This window comes from Podarcis tiliguerta (assembly GCF_965153285.1).
Source record: "Podarcis tiliguerta genome assembly, chromosome: Z".
Lineage (NCBI taxonomy): Eukaryota > Metazoa > Chordata > Lepidosauria > Squamata > Lacertidae > Podarcis > Podarcis tiliguerta.
The window spans coordinates 49,365,661-49,385,470 of NC_139553.1; the positions used below are offsets into that span (position 1 = coordinate 49,365,661).

The 19,810-nt window shown below is 46.7% G+C and overlaps 2 long non-coding RNA genes across 2 annotated transcripts; one reads left to right on the top strand and one right to left on the bottom strand.

The window, feature by feature from the left end:
* Positions 1–4,582: 4,582 nt before the first annotated feature.
* LOC310669125 lies at positions 4,583–16,456 on the top strand. Its single transcript, XR_014507025.1, has 3 exons — positions 4,583–7,886; positions 9,104–9,173; positions 15,773–16,456. It is a non-coding gene; the product is annotated as an uncharacterized lncRNA (long non-coding RNA).
* Positions 16,457–19,424: 2,968 nt separating this feature from the next.
* On the bottom strand, positions 19,425–19,782 carry LOC310669137. The gene is made up of 2 exons (XR_014507039.1): positions 19,693–19,782; positions 19,425–19,599 (listed from the first exon to the last, which is right to left on the bottom strand). It is a non-coding gene; the product is annotated as an uncharacterized lncRNA (long non-coding RNA).
* Positions 19,783–19,810: the final 28 nt, after the last annotated feature.

Below are 19,810 nucleotides of genomic sequence, written 5' to 3' on the forward strand. Positions count from 1 at the left end.
GGTACCTTCCAACTCTACAGTTCTATGATCCTTCAGAACTTTGAATGTGTTTAAATAGCTAAGGTTGATTCACTTTACATGATCCATACACAGGAAAGCAAGAGGTGTGTGAGCATTTTTTCTGCCAGAGGCAGTTCCCTGGCAAGCTCTGGGAGCCCAGGGCATTAGGATTGTAACAAAAGGGCACTTTCTACTTTAGACTCACAAAAAGCATTTCTTCACCTTACATGGAATCTAAGATGACTACAAAATTATCATTTCCTGAAATCAGTAATCAAACAAAAATAATATGGAAAGGAATCATTTTAAAAGGAAACCAGAGGGTCTTGACTGATCTTATGGAAATTCAGTCTTTTAATGATCCTGTAACTAAATAAATCTAATTCAAAACCTGATTTCAGATAGGCAATTGCTGCACATGAAAGTTCTGCTTTTGACAAACAATTTGCTTTTACTGTAAGGGATACCCATTACCCCTTTGGTCATACAGCCATAATACGTCTTAGGATTCTTTTGTATTCAAATGATATATTGCCTACTTTTTATGCCCCTTATGAATAGATGATGTGTGTGTGTGTGTGTGTGTGTGTGTGTGTGTACGCAAACACACATTGGGTCTGTGTGTGTGTGCCAAACTGGGTCTTTGACCCGGGTGACAGAAAGTCTAGTTTTGGCCCTGGTATATCCTATGTAAACAAGACTCTGGAGCTCCTTTGGCCCTGGCTGGCTTGCTGCACCAGGGGAGGGGAGGCGACAGGGTGGCAGGATTGAAGCCGAGGAGGAGGAGGAGGAGGAAGAGGCTGATGGGTCTGTCCCAGAGACTGGAGGGCTTCTGGAATCGTTGTTCCAAGGCAGCAGCTTGCATCAGCAGTATCTAGCCGCCCTTGACCTTTACCAAGAGAACAGGATAATAACAAGTAGCCACCAATTTAAACAGTGCATTCAATCATCATTACAAACCCTACATTTGCTTCTGGGTAAAAACCGACAGCAGAGCCCTGAAGGAAGAGGCATCCTTTTTATAAAATAAATGATTTCCTGTGGTAAAGAAGTTAAGAGTTTCAAACAGGGGTCCATAAATACATTTAGAGCCTGCCTCCCTCTGGCAAAGACTATTGGGAATGTAGTTTCTTAAGAGATGGGAGTTGCAGCTCTATGTGGGGTAAAACTATACAGTTCTGAGGATTCATTTTGTGTGTGTCTGTGAAAAGTGTTTTAAATTTTTGGTGTGTACATGTAGGCTGCAGGGAAACCCAAGTTCAAACTCCCATTGCATTCCTTTCAGATTTAAAATTGACATGGCACAACCCCTTTCTCCAAAGCCTTTTCCCTCTACCCATTCCAGGACGTGAGGGGAAGGAAAGTAAAGTGTGGATAACTTCTTTTTTTGTTGGTTTTTTTGTTTATTATCCACCCTTCACCCCAAGGCCCTAGGGCAAATTACAGCTTTAAAACACACACAAAAACAATTAAAAACAGCTTACAACCACAAACATAAGGTGGGTCCTGAAAATGTTTTTCACCTCAAGTGTCAAAGGCCAGAGTGAGGAGGAGGTGAAGAGCACCTTTGCTAATGTGGCAAGAAGATCTGAGTATTCTGTCCACCGTTGTGTTGGATCTGACACCACGTATAGCTTAAGAGGCTTCCACTGGAAATATATATACTGTATATATATAAATGCTGATTCACTTCCACCTGGAGCTGGATTGGGTGGCTCCTGCAGACCAATCAGATTGCTGCATTCTGGATCCTATTGTTCTAGGATTCAGCTCAGTACATAACACCCAGTGGCGTAGCGTGGGTTGTCAGCACCCGGGGCAAGGCAAGTAATTTGTGCCCCCTAACCCGGGGCAAGGCAAGTAATTTGCGCCCCCCCACTGCACTGTCCCCCCCCCTCCCAGATAGTCCCTCGCTCTCTCTCCGCACCACACCACACGCCTGGCACACCCCCCCCAGTGGGCAGCGACCCGGCGGCTCGGATCGGATTCGCACAGCCAGCACTGCAGTGAGAGAGAGTGAGTGAGCCAGGTAGGGGCAGAGAGCTGTGAGTGCGAGCGCCCCCACCCCAGATGTTGCGGCCGGTGCGGCCGGCCCCCCCTGCACCCCCCACGCTACGCCACTGATAACACCCCTCCCCTCTAAGTTCCAGTCCAGCCTGGGAGGTTGCATTCATAGTCCTCAAGGTACGCCAGCCGCCTACGTATGTGTTGCCCCTTTACAGGCCTTTCTACGGGCCTCACTGCTCAGCTGTCCCCTTGGGACCCCTCTGTCCTGCCCTCCTCCCGGTTTTCTCCTGGGAATCATTGCCATAGCTGGTTGCAGTGGTGGCGCCAGCATTGCCCCCCCCCCCATTAGCACCTCATACGACATGGGAGCAGTCACCCTGGTGACTATGCCAGGCCTGCCCCAAAATTATTTGCATACACTTGGTCCTGGGCCACGAAGGTCTGGGGGTTCCTGCCTTCCCCCACCACTACCTCATCCTGAGCTCTGTCGGGGTGAAGGCGGTCCACTCTGATTGCAAGGCACCGACCCATTAGTAGTTCAGCGGGGCTCCGGCCAGTCGTTGAGCTGGGGGTGCTAGAAGGAATGTAGCAAGGCGGTACTCCCAGTCCCCTTGCGTCATGCGGCGGAGAGTGTCCTTGGTGGTCCGCACCATGCGTTCTGCTTGGCCATTGGTGGCAAGCAGATGTGGAATGGTGCCGAGCAGATGCGGTGGATGGCGTTCTGCGCTGTGAAGGTTTGGAATTCTCCTGACGTAAATGCGGTCCCATTGTCTGAGACAAGAGTATCAGGGAGCCCGTGGGTTGCAAACAGCCTACGTAGTACCCGGATGGCTGCAGCCATAGAAGTGGATGTACCAGTGTGACTGCCAGCCATTTGGTGTAGGAGTCCACCACTGTGAAGAATGTTTTCCCCTGAAAGGGGCCAGCGAAATCCATGTGCAGGCGTGACCATGGTGCTTGGGCGGACTCCCAGGACTGGACTGGGGCCCTTGGGGGATCTGGGTGGGATTCTTGGCGGGTCTGGCAGTGTTTGACCCAGGCCTCTATCTCTCTGTCAATCTCTGGTGACCACACATAACTCCTGGCAAGGGCCTTCATTCTCACTACTCCTGGGTGTGTCTCGTGTAGGGCTTTGAGTACCCTTTTGCGGAGGGGCTGGGGAACAACGACTCTGCTTCTCCATAACATGCACCCCTTGTGGGCCGACAGTTCATGTTTGCGGGTTGTGTAGCCAGCGAATTCTGGCCCGGGGCTGCTACTGGGCCATCCCCACCACACCCAGTCCAGGACCCGGGAGATGACCCTATCTTTCTTGGAATGATGTGCAACTTCTTGTGCCTGAATGGGGCAGTCGGGAAGCAGCTCCAAGCTAATAACCTCTTGCACGGGCGCTGGGTCGGGGCCTGTTTCTGGTAGTGGTAGCCTGCTTAGGGTGTCCGCGTGGCCCATCGCCTTCCCAGGGCGGTGAATCAGTGCATACTGGTAGCTGGCAAGAAAAATTGACCACCTGAGGACGCCAGGAGACAGCACTTGGAGGGTCTGCTTCTCAGGGGCAAACGGCTTGTGGTCAGTCACCACGGTAAAGGGCTGCCCATACAAGAAATCATGGAATTTTTTTACTCCCGTCACGATTGGCAGGCTCTCCTTGTCGATTTGCGAGTAGTTCCGCTCAGCTGTGGTGAGCGTCTGGGAAAAGTATGCCACCGGCACCTCTCTTACGTCTGGGAGTTGGTGTCCCAGGACAGTGCCAATGCCGTAGGGCGAGGCGCCGCATGCTAGCACCACCGGCAGCCTCTCGTCAAAGTGTGGCAAGACTGAGTTCAAGACGAGCAAATCCTTGACTGCCTGGAATGCGGCCTCCTGGTGCTGGCCCCACACCCAAGGGGCCCGCTTGTCCAGGAGTCTGCGTAGGGGCTCCGCTAACGCCGCCTTATGGGAAAAGAAGGCATGGTAATAGTTCAATAGTCCCAAGAAGGCCTGAAGTTCAGTCTTGCCCTTGGGCGCTGGGGCATCACAAACGGCCCGTACCTTGTCACCGGTTGGGTGGACCCCTTATGCGTCCACTGTAAATCCTGGGAAGTCCACCTGGGGCACTACTAGTAGACACTATTCCCACTTCACCTTGAGACCCGCCGTCTGGAAACGGTGCAGAACGGTGTGGAGGCGGTCCCCGAACTCCTCTGGCGTGGGCCTGGCAATCAGCACATCATTGAAGAAGGGTATGACGCCAGGAATCCCTTTAAGGAGAGAGTCCATTAGATTCTGGAATATGCCTGGCATCACGCTGACACCAAATTGCAGCCGCTTTACCCTGTACGCTCCTCTGTGCGCCACAATCATAGAATCATAGAGTTGGAAGAGACCACAAGGGCCATCGAGTCCAACCCCCTGCCAAGCAGGAAACACCATCAGAGCACTCCTGACATATGGTTGTCAAGCCTCTGCTTAAAGACCTCCAAAGAAGGAGACTCCACCACACTCCTTGGCAGCAAATTCCACTGTCGAACAGCTCTTACTGTCAGGAAGTTCTTCCTAATGTTTAGGTGGAATCTTCTTTCTTGTAGTTTGGATCGTCTGTGCCTCTGCTGTGGCCTTGTCCACCAGCAACTGCTAATAGGCTTGGGCCAAGTCCAACTTGCCAAAAATTTTTGACCCAGCCAGGGTGGTGAGGACATGGCTGACAACTGGCACTGGGTATGCGTGGGCCATGAGGCCCTTGTTTATGGTACATTTGTAGTCTGCGCAGATGGAGACCGAACCATTAGGCTTGACAGGTGTGACGATCGGGGTTTCCCAGGGAGCATTAGGCATTGGCTCCAGTGCTCCTTGCTCCACGAGCCAGTCCAATTCCTAGTCTATGAGGGGTTTCAGGGCGAATCGGACCCAGCGGGCCTTGAGCCTGATGGGTCGTACGGCGGTGTCTAGCTGTAGGGCAATGGGGGGGCCGTATATCGTCCCAATGCCCCATCGAAAACCCCTGGAAACTCTTTGCATATGGCGTCCACGTCCACTTGTAAGCTAGTGTGGTTCACCCTAGTGACAGCTAGCCCCAGTGGTCCAAACCATGCCAATCCCAGCAAGATTATGTAGGGGCCCTTGACCACAAGTCCAATTGTCGCTTCTGCCCTCAATATTGCACCCTGAAGGTCCCCACCCCCATTGTGGGGACCTTACGTTTCTGGAAGTCCTGGAGGGTGAATGGGTCGGCCTGAGTTTGGGACCCCCATTAGGACACAGTCCCTTTAAGGTCCATGCCAAGATTATGGATAGAGTTGAACCTGTGTCAAGCTCCATGTGGCACAGGGCTTCCTCTATCTGTACCTCTATGTAAATTTTATCTGTGTTGGAATGGGGCAACTGGTATACCTGGCAGTCCGTGATCTCCGTCGAGTTGCCTTGTGTCTGGAACGTTAGGTCCTTCTTGGCGTAAAAGCATCATTGCAGCTTCTGCAACAGTCCCTCAGGCCACCAACGAGGTGGTCACGAAGCATGTTCTCCAGCTCTGAGGAGTTGCAGAGCCAGGCAGCTTGGCGGAGGGAGGTAACAAACCGGTTTCCCCAGGGGCTTGCCGCTTTGCGTAGAAGGCATTTCAGCAAGCTACCACCAAGGGCTGCAGCGAGAAGTGCCCCTTCAGCCATTCCATTATTGTTTATAAATATATATGATATATAAATATATATATAAATGCTGACCTGGAATATAAGTTTACCACCTCCCCTCCTTCCCTCTTTTCTTCTTCCCCAACCTTATTCTGTATACTGCACTAATGTCTCATATCAAATGTAAAAAGACTCCACAGCTTGCAAAAAGAGGCAATGCACGTACTTTTGTAAACCAAGAATTTTAAAATAAAAATAAAACTAAGCAAATAAAAACAAATGATGGCCTTGCATTCATAAGCATCTTGAGACAAGCAACTAACTGAATGTTCCTAGTGTTGGGTTGTTTCGTTTGTATCACAGCTACAAACAGCAGCAGACAGAAACCTACACAAGGCCTCGCTCATGGCCCCACAGAAGAATATGCCAAGGTTGGGTTATATCACTGTTTTTTGATGCTGCGTGAAGGGAAAAGGGTGCAAGGGGCAGCAGCCTGAATACTCCATGGCAGTGCCTCAGATAAAGAAAGAAGCTAAGGACAAAATGAGAACATCATCCCTCAGATAAATTGTGGTCTAAATGGAGAAGGTGGTACCAGGGGGGAGATTAACAGAATTCCTATTTGAGAAACAAGGTGCTTAACACAATGAACTTCAACAGGGACAAATGTCAGGTTCTGAAGTTGTACATGTGAAAAGGATCTAGGGGTTTTGGTGGACCGCAGGCTTAGCACGAGTCAACAGTGTAAAACAGCATCAAAAAAAGCGAATGGTTTTCTAGGCTGCATCAAGAGAAGTCTAGTGTCCAGATGAAGGGAAGTTGCAGGTTCACTCTCTTCTGCCTTAGTCAGATCCCACCCAGAGTCCTGGGCTCAGTCTGGGCTCAATCTGGGCACCACAATTTAAGAAGATATTGACAAACTTGAACATGTGCACAGAAGAGTGACCAAACTAAGGGCAGCACCCAAACCAACAGAAGCAAATAATAAGAAATGATATTCCAACCAAATATTAGGAAGAAATTTCTGATGGCAAAAACTGTTTGAAAGTGGAACAGACTCCTTCAGGAGGTAGTGGACTCTCAGTGGAGGTTCTAAGCAGAGGTTGGGTGGCCATCTGTCAGAGATTATGGAGCTGAACCATTGTTTAGGTGGTTTTGTTGGGAGGGAGTTGTTCCTTTTGTTGATGTTATTTTTTGTAGCTTTATTTTGGATGTTATGATTTATGTATGTGGAAAGTATTTGATTGATTGCGTACTTTTTGATGTTTTGATGATTGTTTATGAGCATGATTTTAATTTTGTAAAGGCGGCATGCAAATAAAATGATTGAACGATTGATTGATTGATTGATTGATTGCTGCATGCAGGGGCTTGGACTAGCTGACCCTTGGTGTCCCTTCTCCATAGTTCGAATTCCTCCGATGACTGCATGCAGTTGTTCCACCTGTTGGGCTTTGGGATCTACATCTTGGACTTTTCTAGAGGTTGTGGAAAGCTTGGTCTGCAGAGAGTCTCCCACGCTACTCATTTGGAAATGGAGTTTAACTGCCATAGTCCTCATCATGTACAGAGCACATTTCAGAGCAGAAAGCACTCTGTATCCGCACTTTTGGTCTCACACACCCCTGGCAGGATGAAGGACACAATTTAGACAAGAGACGGGGGAGGGGGGTGACCCAAGTAGGCAATGTTGACGCGTGTTCCCTCTCCCCAGCCCCAGCCCAGTTCCCTGCATGCTGTTTGAGGTGTAAAACTACAGTTCCCATGACTCTTTGGGGGGGAGTCATGCACTGTGATCGGGCTTTAAATGTAGGGGCGGCGGCGGCGGGGGGGGGGGGGAACCAGAGCAATAAAAAAAACCTTACTCAGACCCCTGCATGATATGGAGCAATAATACATAACTAGGCACTGCGCTATTTACAAGAGAAACTTTTCACTGAGTTGGAAGGGTCGCCGAGGACCCCTGCAATTCAGGAACAGTTATCTGTGGAATATCCCACAATCCGAAGCCTTGCAGTCGGAAAGCCCCTCTCCTGGGAAGATGGATCCTTAAGTGCCTGCAGAAGCCGGGAGTATGCCGAAAGTTTTCCGCAGGTGTTTGAAATGTGATCCCCGAAGCTGCCTGTTGAATGCCTATTGGTGGAGCCATCCTCAGATTGGGCCAATGACACGACAGGCTTTGCTTCTGCGGCTCAAAGGAGCGCCGATCAGGTCGGTCCCGCTGCTGAGCGCTAAGATTGAAGCAGGTCCTGCGGACGGTGATTCGGAGCGCAGAAAAAGGTGAGCGGTGGGCTGCGGGACCCTCCTCGGCTCTCGCGGGCTGACTCCCGTTCAAATCCTGCCCCGGGGCGTTCCAGAGGTGCATTTGGAGAGGGCAGGAAAGGGACCCCGCTGCTCTTCTGCTCCTAACGGGAAGCCTCCGAGGGGTTCAACACGTAGCTCGTCCCGGGCGGAGCATGTTGGGGGGGGGGGTTTCCCGCACCCCGAACCCCGGTTTTGCAGCCCCCCGGGAGCCCTTGCAAAGACGCCGTGTCATCTACGGGTTTGTTCCGAGGTGTACTCGCGTGTGCGCGTGGAGCAACTGTGGCGCTCCATCCTTTGCAAAGGTTTTTGCGTGTCAGAGCTGGAAAGGATACGCGGGCATGGGAACAAAACGCTGGCGGCTTGACAGAAGACTTCTGCTGTAGCCGCGAGTCCTTGGGTGGCCATACCTGGGAGGAAAGGGTTAACTGTCCACACCTCGGCTGTCCCCCCCCCCCCGAAACTGCCCCTTGAAAACGCTGCTCTCAAGCCTCATTGCAGCAGGAAGGGGGTTGCGGGGGGCGGGTTGAGACTGGTGGAGAAATAACTCTTTCCCTCCCCCAAATGCTCCCTCCCTCAATTGGGTTTAAAAGAAGCCTTCCCATCCCAGCACTCATGGCGCCGTTTCGGGCTTGTTCTCCCAATCTTTGGGAACCGGGGGGATGTGGAAGTTGTTCTGCAAAGCCTCTGGAGCGGGCGGCGCGTTGGCCAAAAGTCTGGCTCTTGCGGACCAGTTCAGCTGGCTCCCTGGCAACGGTGCAGAAGTCGAGGCCATGGTGACATGCGAAGACCTTGAAAAAAGAGAGCGCATGAGCCTGTTTTGCTTATGGTAAGCTCAGGCTAGTCCAGGCAGGATAAAAGTGAAGGACTATATTCATCACAGAATTGCAGGGCCGGGAGGGACCCCAAGCCTCATCTAGTCCAGCCCCTATTGATGGGACGTGTCCGTTGAAGTCGTGCAAGTCCTTCTGGAGCCAGATGCAGAGAATGGCAGTAGAGAAATGTTCAAGTAAAATGCATTAAGTACAATTGGGGGAAGCCACCACACTCTATGGTAATTATGAGTGAACACAGTTAAAAACTACTATTCAAACATTCAGAAAACAAAAATCAAGAATAAGCTAAAAACATTTCAGGATTGCGTAAACAAACATGCTTTTTCTAATGTTGTGTTTTGATCTTTTTCAAATCTTCAGCATATAATAGAAGAAAGAATAAGAAAACAAGACCAGATATACAATTATACAAAATAATGGCTGAAAACCGGTAAGTTAAGATCACTTTTTTTAAAAAATTGCTGAGGTTTTTTAATACAGTATTATTGTTCCTTTACTTTCTTTGTTACAGGGTTCAAAGGTGTAATTGCCAGCCTGAAAATAAGTCTTTAATTATGAAACTATGCCAAAAAACTGAGGGGACTCCTATGTTATGTACCCCATTACCTGAACCTCATTAACTTTCTCTGTTTTAAATTACGGTTGTAAATTTTATAGTGATAGTTTTAAACTGCTTTGAGGTTTTTCTACAAACAGGTGGTATACATTTTATGAAATAAATAAGCAGAAAGAAATAGTTATATCAAAAAGCATAGAAATTGCCATGTTTCCTTTGACCTTTTGCAACTTTCAGTTTGCATCATAATTCTTCTAACAGCACTGTTTGCCAAAGTATAGTGTACCATTGATCCAGATTTCAGTAGTTCAAAGTTTTCCAAGATGGCAGTGTGCCTTCAGTTAACAGATGTTATATAAGTCCTTACTTCCTAAATTCATTCTTTCTTGTGTAAACACATCGGGCAGAGCCAAATAAGGGCAGAGAGGGCTACTTTGTGCTGTGATCAGTGAAATACCTTTCCAAAAAGTTGCTACCTTGGGGCAGTCCTCCCACCACATATTTTTGGGCATATACCTGCACAGCACCTGCAACATAGAGGAGAACAAGTTGGTTTTGTAAAGGACCATGGCCTGGAGGTCAAGCACCAACCATGGCTAACTTGAGAGGATGTTTCCTTGTCAAAGTCAATGAAGATTTGTATGGTCTCTTTGACCATAGATTCTGCCAGCTTTCATCCTCTATTTGGCTATCCATTACAGAGATTTGTTGAGTGAAGTGAATAAAATATTAGTGCTTTATAAAATACAGAAATCAGTCCTTTTAGTAGAATGGTTTCTCATATAACTACTTTTTCAATGTTTTCCAACCGCTTTTTTAATATTCAAAAGGAAAGATTTTAACCAGCACCCTGGAACCAGGAGAATTTCCAAGGTGGGATTGTATGTCTTTTATAGAAAGTGGTTCACCCTCTATGGCTTAACCCTTAACATGATCTAGTGGACACAACTTCCACTCAGAGGTATTAACATGTCTTGAATTATTTGTTCTAAAGCAGGAGGTGATATTGAAGAGGAAAAACTGATAACAGCCTGGTGATAAATATTTAGTCTACTTAGCTGATAAACATTCAAGATAAAGAACAGAACTTGTTTTTCCAAAAAGCTCATGCTCTTGTTGTTGTTTAGTCGTTCAGTCGCGTCCGACTCTTCGTGACCCCATGGACCAGAGCACGCCAGGCACTCCTGTCTTCCACTGCCACCCGCAGTTTGTCAGACTCATGTTTGTAGCTTCGAGAACACTGTCTAACCATCTCGTCCTCTGTCGTCCCCTTCTCCTTGTGCCCTCCATCTTTCCCAGCATCAGGGTCTTTTCCAGGGAGTCTTCTCTTCTCATGAGGTGGCCAAAGTATTGGAGCCTCAGCTTCACAATCTGTCCTTCCAGTGAGCACTCAGGGCTGATTTCCTTAAGAATGGATGCATTTGATCTTCTTGCAGTCCATGGGACTCTCAAGAGTCTCTTCCAGCACCATAATTCAAAAGCGTCAATTCTTCGGCGATCAGCCTTCTTTATGGTCCAGCTCTCACTTCCGTACATCACTACTGGGAAAACCATAGCTTTTACTATACGGACCTTTGTTGGCAAGGTGATGTCTCTACTTTTTAAAATGCTGTCTAGGTTTGTCATTGCTTTCCTCCCAAGAAGCAGGCGTCTCTTAATTTCGTGGCTGCTGTCACCATCTGCAGTGATCATGGAGCCCAAGAAAGTAAAATCTCTTACTGCCTCCATTTCTTCCCCTTCTATTTGCCAGGAGGTGATGGGACCAGTGGCCATGATCTTCGTTTTTTTTATGTTGAGCTTCAGACCATATTTTGCGCTCTCCTCTTTCACCCTCAATAAAAGGTTCTTTAATTCCTCCTCACTTTCTGCCATCAAGGTTGTGTCATCTGCATATCGGAGGTTGTTGATATTTCTTCCAGCAATCTTAATTCCGGCTAGGGATTCATCCAGCCCAGCCTTTCGCATGATGAATTCTGCATATAAGTTAAATAAGCAGGGAGACAATATATAGCCTTGTCGTACTCCTTTCCCAATTTTGAACCAATCAGTTGTTCCATATCCAGTTCTAACTGTAGCTTCTTGTCCCACATAGAGATTTCTCAGGAGACAGATGAGGTGATCAGGCACTCCCATTTCTTTAAGAACTTGCCATAGTTTGCTGTGGTCGACACAGTCAAAGGCTTTTGCATAGTCAATGAAGCAGAAGTAGATGTCTTTCTGGAACTCTCTAGCTTTCTCCATAATCCAGCGCATGTTTGCAATTTGGTCTCTGGTTCCTCTGCCTCTTCTAAATCCAGCTTGCACTTCTGGGAGTTCTCGGCCCACATACTGCTTGAGCCTTCCTTGTAGAATTTTAAACATAACCTTGCTAGCGTGTGAAATGAGTGCAATTGTGCGGTAGTTGGAGCATTCTTTAGCACTGCCCTTCTTTGGGATTGGGATGTAGACTGACCTTCTCCAATCCTCTGGCCACTGCTGAGTTTTCCAAACTTGCTGGCATATTGAGTGTAGCACCTTAACAGCATCATCTTTTAAAATTTTAAATAGTTCAGCTGGAATACCATCACTTCCACTGGCCTTGTTATTTGCAATGCTTTCTAAGGCCCATTTGACTTCACTCTCCAGGATGTCTGGCTCAAGGTCAGCAACCACACTACCTGGGGTGTACAAGACATCCATATCTTTCTGGTATAATTCCTCTATGTATTCTTGCCACCTCTTCTTGATATCTTCTGCTTCTGTTAGGCTTCTGTTACCACTTTTGTCCTTTATTATGGTAATCTTTGAACGAAATGTTCCTTTCATATCTCCAATTTTCTTGAACAGATCTCTGGTTCTTCCCATTCTGTTGTTTTCCTCTATTTCTTTGCATTGCTCATTTAAGAAGGCCTTCTTGTCTCTCCTTGCTATTTTTTGGAATTCTGCATTCAATTTCCTGTATCTTTCTCTATCTCCCTCGCATTTTGCTTGCCTTCTCTCCCCCGCTATTTGTAAGGCCTCATTGGACAGCCACTTTGCTTTCTTGCATTTCCTTTTCATTGGGATGGTTTTCGTTGCTTCCTCCTGTATAATGTTTCGAGCCTCCATCCATAGTTCTTCAGGCACTCTGTCTCCAGGGCCAGATGAACTGCATCCAAGAGTATTAAAAGAACTGGCAGATGTGATCTCAGAACCACTGGCAATCATCTTTGAGAATTCCTGGAGAACAGGCGAAGTCCCAGCAGACTGGAGGAGGGCAAATGTTGTCCCTATTTTCGAAAAGGGGAAAAGAGAGGACCCAAATAATTACCGCCCAGTCAGTCTGACATCAATACCAGGGAAGATTCTGGAGCAGATCATTAAGCAAACAATCTGTGAGCACCTAGAAAGGAATGCTGTGATCACCAATAGTCAGCATGGATTTCTGAAAAATAAGTCATGTCAGACTAACCTGATCTCGTTTTTTGACAGAATTACAAGCCTGGTAGATGAAGGGAACACAGTGGATGTAGCCTACCTTGATTTCAGCAAGGCATTTGACAAGGTGTCCCATGATATTCTTGTAAAGAAGCTGGTAAAATGCGGTCTTGACTATGCTACCACTCAGTGGATTTGTAACTGGCTGACTGACCGAACCCAAAGGGTGCTCATCAATGGTTCCTCTTCATCCTGGAGAAGAGTGGCTAGTGGGGTGCCACAGGGTTCTGTCTTGGGCCCGGTCTTATTCAACATCTTTATCAACGACTTGGATGATGGACTCAAGGGCATCCTGATCAAATTTGCAGATGACACCAAACTGGGAGGGGTGGCTAACACCCCAGAGGACAGGATCACACTTCAAAATGACCTTGACAGATTAGAGAACTGGGCCAAAACAAACAAGATGAATTTTAACAGGGAGAAATGTAAAGTATTGCACTTGGGCAAAAAAAATGAGAGGCACAAATACAAGATGGGTGACACCTGGCTTGAGAGCAGTACATGTGAAAAGGATCTAGGAGTCTTGGTTGACCACAAACTTGACATGAGCCAACAGTGTGACGCGGCAGCTAAAAAAGCCAATGCAATTCTGGGCTGCATCAATAGGAGTATAGCATCTAGATCAAGGGAAGTAATAGTGCCACTGTATTCTGCTCTGGTCAGACCTCACCTGGAGTACTGTGTCCAGTTCTGGGCACCACAGTTCAAGAAGGACACTGACAAACTGGAACGTGTCCAGAGGAGGGCAACCAAAATGGTCAAAGGCCTGGAAACGATGCCTTATGAGGAACGGCTAAGGGAGCTGGGCATGTTTAGCCTGGAGAAGAGGAGGTTAAGGGGTGATATGATAGCCATGTTCAAATATATAAAAGGATGTCACATAGAGGAGGGAGAAAGGTTGTTTTCTGCTGCTCCAGAGAAGCGGACACGGAGCAATGGATCCAAACTACAAGAAAGAAGATTCCACCTAAACATTAGGAAGAACTTCCTGACAGTAAGAGCTGTTCGACAGTGGAATTTGCTGCCAAGGAGTGTGGTGGAGTCTCCTTCTTTGGAGGTCTTTAAGCAGAGGCTTGACAACCATATGTCAGGAGTGCTCTGATGGTGTTTCCTGCTTGGCAGGGGGTTGGACTCGATGGCCCTTGTGGTCTCTTCCAACTCTATGATTCTATGATTCTATGATTCTATGATTGTATCTTACTGGCCCAGTGGTATTTCCTACTTTCTTCAGTTTAAGCTTGAATTTTGCTATAAGAAGCTGATGATCTGAGCCACAGTCAGCTCCAGGTCTTGTTTTTGCTGACTGTATAAAGCTTCTCCATCTTTGGCTGCAGAGAATATAATCAATCTGATTTCGATGCTGCCCATCTGGTGATGTCCATGTGTAGAGTTGTCTCTTGTGTTGTTGGAAAAGAGTGTTTGTGATGACCAGCTTGTTCTCTTGACAGAACTCTATTAGCCTTTGCCCTGCTTTGTTTTGAATTCCAAGGCCAAATTTGCCAGTTGTTCCTTTTATCTCTTGATTCCCTACTTTAGCATTCCAATCCCCTATAATGAGAAGAACATCCTTCTTTGGTGTCACTTCTATAAGGTGTTGTAAGTCTTCATAGAATTGGTCAATTTCAGTTTCTTCAGCACCAGTAGTTGGTGCATAAACTTGGATTACTGTTATGTTAAAAGGTCTGCCTTGGATTCGTATCAAGATCATTCTATCATTTTTGAGATTGCATCCCAGTACAGTTTCGCCACTCTTTTGTTGACTATGAGGGCCACTCCATTTCTTTTGCGGGTTTCTTGCCCACAGTAGTAGATATGATGGTCGTCCGAACTGAATTCGCCCATTCCCGTCCATTTTAGTTCACTGATGCCCAGGATGTCAATATTTATTCTTGCCATCTCATTTTTGACCACATCCAACTTACCCAGCTTCATGGTTCTTACATTCCAGGTTCCTATGCAATATTTTTCTTTACAGCATTGGACTTTCCTTTCGCTTCCAGGCATATCCGCAACTAAGCGTCCTTTCGGCTTTGGCCCAGCCGCTTCATCAGCTCTGGATCTACTTGTACTTGTCCTCCGCTCTTCCCCAGTAGCATGTTGGACGCCTTCCGACCTGAGGGGCTCATCTTCCAGCGTCATAACTTTTATATGCCTGTTGTCTTTGTCCATGGAGTTTTCTTGGCAGGGATACTGGAGTGGCTTGCCGGTTCCTGCCCCAGGTGGATCACTGTCAAAACTCTCCACTATGACCTGTCTGTCTTGGGTGCCCTGCTCAGCATAGTTCATAGCTTCTCTGAGTTCTTCAAGCCCCTTCGCCACGGCAAGGCCGTGATCCTTGAAGGGGCTCATGCTCTTAAGAGAACATTATTCCCCTTCTTCTTGTTGTCCTTCTGCTGGCAGATTATTATTTTTTCTGTTGTGGGATAAATCAGTCTTATGCAACAAACCCACTTAACTTTTAATTCATGCATGAAGGGGTTAAACCATAGCTTAATCTGTCCTATTAGGCTTAGTTGGTCACCACCATCCCACTTAGGAGGAAGGGGGTTACCAAACTCTTTGTTCTATCTTTTTTTTCTTTTTATTTATTTTTTGCTTCCACCCTGAGAATCTGTCTAAGCTGGATGCAAACTAAATTTCTGTTTCTATATGAATAACTTAGAAATATTTCCCACTTTTTATAACCTACGGTAAGTCAAACTGCCTGCTTTTTCTTTCTGCTGTATGGTGGAAGCAAAAACAAAAAGAACAAAGAGTTTTATATGTTTTATTTTATGCTGTTCTACTGTAATTGAGAGAATTAGTATGTGTGCCCTCTACTTTTGCAGTTGCCTTATTGCCTATTCCTGCATTGCAGGGTGTTGACTAGATGACCCCTGCGGCTCCCCTCCATCTCTACAATTCCATTATCTTCTATCAGTGTTTAATTTCTTTTGAATCATTGTTTTATCTATGTTTTAGTGATGGCTGCTTTCCCTCTGTGGTGCCTTATCGCAATTACTTTTATTCCACAGTAAAGAGGAGGAAGAGAGGGCAATAGCAGAAACTGGCCCGGAGCCTTCAGAGGGGGGAGAAGCTGCCCACAGTGCTGACCCTCCTGTTGTTGGGGCACAAGTCAAGGGGCATTCATCTCCGCAACAAGCCATGACAGACTCTGCAGAGTCAGAAGACATGGAAGAATCATGTGACGATGAAGCAACGATAAAAGAAGCAGAAAGGATCTTGGGACTATTGAAAGTCTTTTATAGAGAAGGCGGTGAGAGTCCCATAAACTTCTTTAAGTTTGTGACTGATCCAAATTCTTTTGCGCAAACCCTGGATAACATGTACCATGTTTTATACTTGGTAAGACATGGGCTTGCAAGAATAAAGGCAGATGAGGATGAGATTCCTGTTTTGGAACCTTTAGATCCAGGACAAGGCAGTTATGTTCCGCCACAAACCTCAGGCCTCATTCCATTGAGTATTGCATGCTGGGAGCAGATTGTGGAACTTTTTGAAATTTCACAGCCCATGATTCCACCTGCCCCAGAGGCATAGGCAGGATATGAGCCCATCTGAATGCATCCTTAAGATTTGTAAGTTTTAAAAAATGCTATGTAGTATATTTCTTTCATAATATTTCATGAATGTGAAATAAATGATGTTATGAAACCCTGCTTTTAAGTCTATAAACTAAATAGAAGTAAATGTCACCATTACTGTAATTCACAGTCTTCTTCTTTCTTCTTCTTCTTTGGCGATTACTCGTAGCCGAGTAAGATTGTCTTCCATAAACATGGTTTTAACAGTGAGTCAATAAGTGACTGTGGAGGACAATTCTGTGGATTCACAGTGTCCTTCCACAGTGGGGACATTGGTTTCCGGGCGAGAGTTGATCACGGTGTGGATTTGCCAAGCGTGCCTTCCTCTTAGCACGTTTCTCCCTTGTGTCCTGAGTTTGAGTGTCTTCAAAGCCCATGATACCTTTGGTAAAGGCTGTTCTCCAACTGGAGCGCTCTCAGGCCAGTGTTTCCCAGTTGTCATACTACATTTTTAAAGATTTGCTTTGAGACAGTCTTTAAACCTCTTTGTGGACCACCAACATTACGCTTTCCATTTTTAAGTTCAGAATAGAGTAGTTGCTTTGGAAGACAATCGCAAAACATTACCAGTCCAACGAAGTTGATGTTGAAGAATCATTGCTTCCACACTGGTGATCTTTGCTTCTTCCAGTACATTGGCATTAGTTCGCCTGTTTTCCCAAGTGATGTGTAAAATTTTTTGGAGACACCATTGATGGAATCTTTCGAGGAGTTGGAGATGGCGTTGATAAGTGGTCCGTCCATGTTTCACAAACACATAGTAAGGTTGGCAGTACAATAGCTTTGTAAACAAGCATTTTGGTTCTTAACCCGAGGTACTATTTCTGGGTCAGTGGAGTCTGTAACCTGAAGTGTATGTAACCTGAAGCGTATGTAACCCGAGCTACCACTGTACACAACTCTCCCAGATTTGGAGGTACAGTGGTACCTCGGGTTACAGACGCTTCAGGTTACAGACTCCGCTAACCCAGAAATAGTACCTCGGGTTAAGAACTTTGCTTCAGGGTGAGAACAGAAATCATGCTCTGGTGGCGCGGCACCAGCAGGAGGCCCCATTAGCTAAAGTGGTGCTTCAGGATAAGAACAGTTTCAGGTTAAGAACGGACCTCCAGAATGAATTAAGTACTTAACCAGAGGTACCACTGTACTGAAGCTCATCTCTAACTTGTTTTTGTGGAATTTGTGAGAGGACCTCAGCAGCAAAAGGGGAGTTGCTGTTAAGGAGATGCTGGTAATGTTCTTTCCAGCACAGTGCAATAGCTTCTTTGTCTTTTAGAAGTGTGGTACTGTTTATTAAATGTAGGGGGCATATGCCATGGTTTATTGGCCCATAGACGGTCTAACAAACAGTGTTAGAAACTGAGCTATGAAAGCTAGAAGCTAAATGGCACCATAAGCTTAGGTTATAGGCACAACAATGGAATGTCTAGGCGTGCTTTTTTAAATAACAAGAATACAAAGCTGAAAATGAATGAACTGCAGCTAAAGTATTATGTTCATTTTTCACATGCTTTATTCTATCCCCTGCCCACCCCCCTAACATTCTTAAGAGGGTCATTTCTCTATTCTTCAGAGAGTAACTGGGAGTGGGGAGGCAGAAAAAGGTCTTCCTTTCCTTCCACTCCGCAGTTTTAATCTGAAATCTGAGGCTCAATAGTATGCCAAAAGCTCAGAAACTGCTCACATTAATAAAATTCCCTGTTGCAAAATGCTCCTAGAACAGTGGGAGTTTCGAACACTGTTCACAAATGGTACATGAACTCCAGAAAACTTTCTTCTGTAGACCACACACAATAAACTACAATGAGATAAAATGAATTCAGTTGGGAATCTGCAGTTTACAGCATTTGATTCAATCTTCTGTTTTCTTCTTCTGCATGAAGAAGTGTTAATAATAATAATAATTTTATTTATACCCCACCCATCTGGCTGGGTTTTCCTAGCCACTCAGGGTGGCTTACAGCATATATCAAAACATAATGAAACATCAAACAAAAAAGTTCCCAAAACAGGCCTGCCTTTAGATGTCTTCTAAAACTTATGTAGTTTTTTATCTCCTTGACATCTGAAGGGAGGGTGGTCCACAGGACAGGCGCCACTACCAAGGAGGACATCTGCCTGGTTCCCTGTAACCTTTCTTCTCACAGAGAGGGACCTGCCAGAAGGCCCTCGGCGCTGGACCTCAGTGTCCGTTCTTGACAATGGGGATGGAGATGCTCCTTCAGGTCTACTGGGCCGAGGCCATTGAGGGCTTTCAAGGTCAGCACCAACACTTTGAATTGTGCTTGCAAACGTATTAGGAGCTAATGCAGATCTCTCAGGACTGGTGTTATGTGGTCCCGGCAGCCACTCCCAGTCCCCAGCCTGGCTGCCGCATTCTGGATTAATTGCAGTTTCTGTGTCCCCTTCAAAGTTAGCCCCACGTATAGCGCATTGCAGTAGTCCAAGCGAGAGATAACTAGAGCATGCACCACTCTGGTAAGACAGTCTCCAGGCAGGTAGGGTCTCATCCTGCGTACGAGATGGAGCTGGTAGACAGTTGCCCTCGACACAGAATTAACCTGTTCTTCCATGAACAGCTGTGAGTCCAGAATGACTCCCAGGCTGCGCACCTGGTCCTTCAGGGGCACAGTTACCCCATTCAGGACCAGGGTGTCCTCCACACCTGCCCGCCCCCTGTCCCCCCAAAACAGTACTTCTGTCTTGTCAGGATTCAACCTCAATCTGTTAGCTGCCACCCATCCTCCAACCGCTTCCAGGCACTTATACAGGACCTTCAATGTTTCAGATTTGAAGAAGAGGTAGAGCTGGGTATCATCCGCATACTGATGAACGCCCAACCCAACCCCCCTGATAATCTCTCCCAGCAGCTTCATGTAAACGTTAAAAAGCATGGGGGGGGAGGACGGAACCCTGAGGCACCCCACAAGTGAGCACACTCATCCCCCAACACCACTTTCTGGACACAGCCCAGGAGAAAGGAGCGGAACCACTGCATAACAGGGTCCCCAACAACATTTGGGGTGTTTTGGTGTAGAGAAAATATGAGCAGAATTTTATATAATGAAGCCTAGCCTGGAGAAAGTGGGCAGAGTGCAGCTGCTATTCTCTCACAATGCTAGAATTCAGGGACATCTGATGAAGCAAATGTTGGGAGATTCAGAATGGACAAAAGACAGTCCTTCTACACACGGCACATAGTTAACTATGGCATTTGCTCCCACAACAGGCAAAGACGTCCATCAGCTTCAATGTCCCTGAAAGATAATTAGATAAATTCTTGGTGGATGAGACTACTGGTTGCTACGCACGATGGCTTTATTCTCCCTCCTCCATCAGAGGCTCTTTACCTATGGATTCTCCTTACTGGTGGGGAGAGTGATGGTGCGCTCAAGTCCTCCTTGTGAGCCTCCCCCTCTGTGGACCACTGTGAAAACAGATGCTGGAGAAATGAGAGTCAGGTTTGAT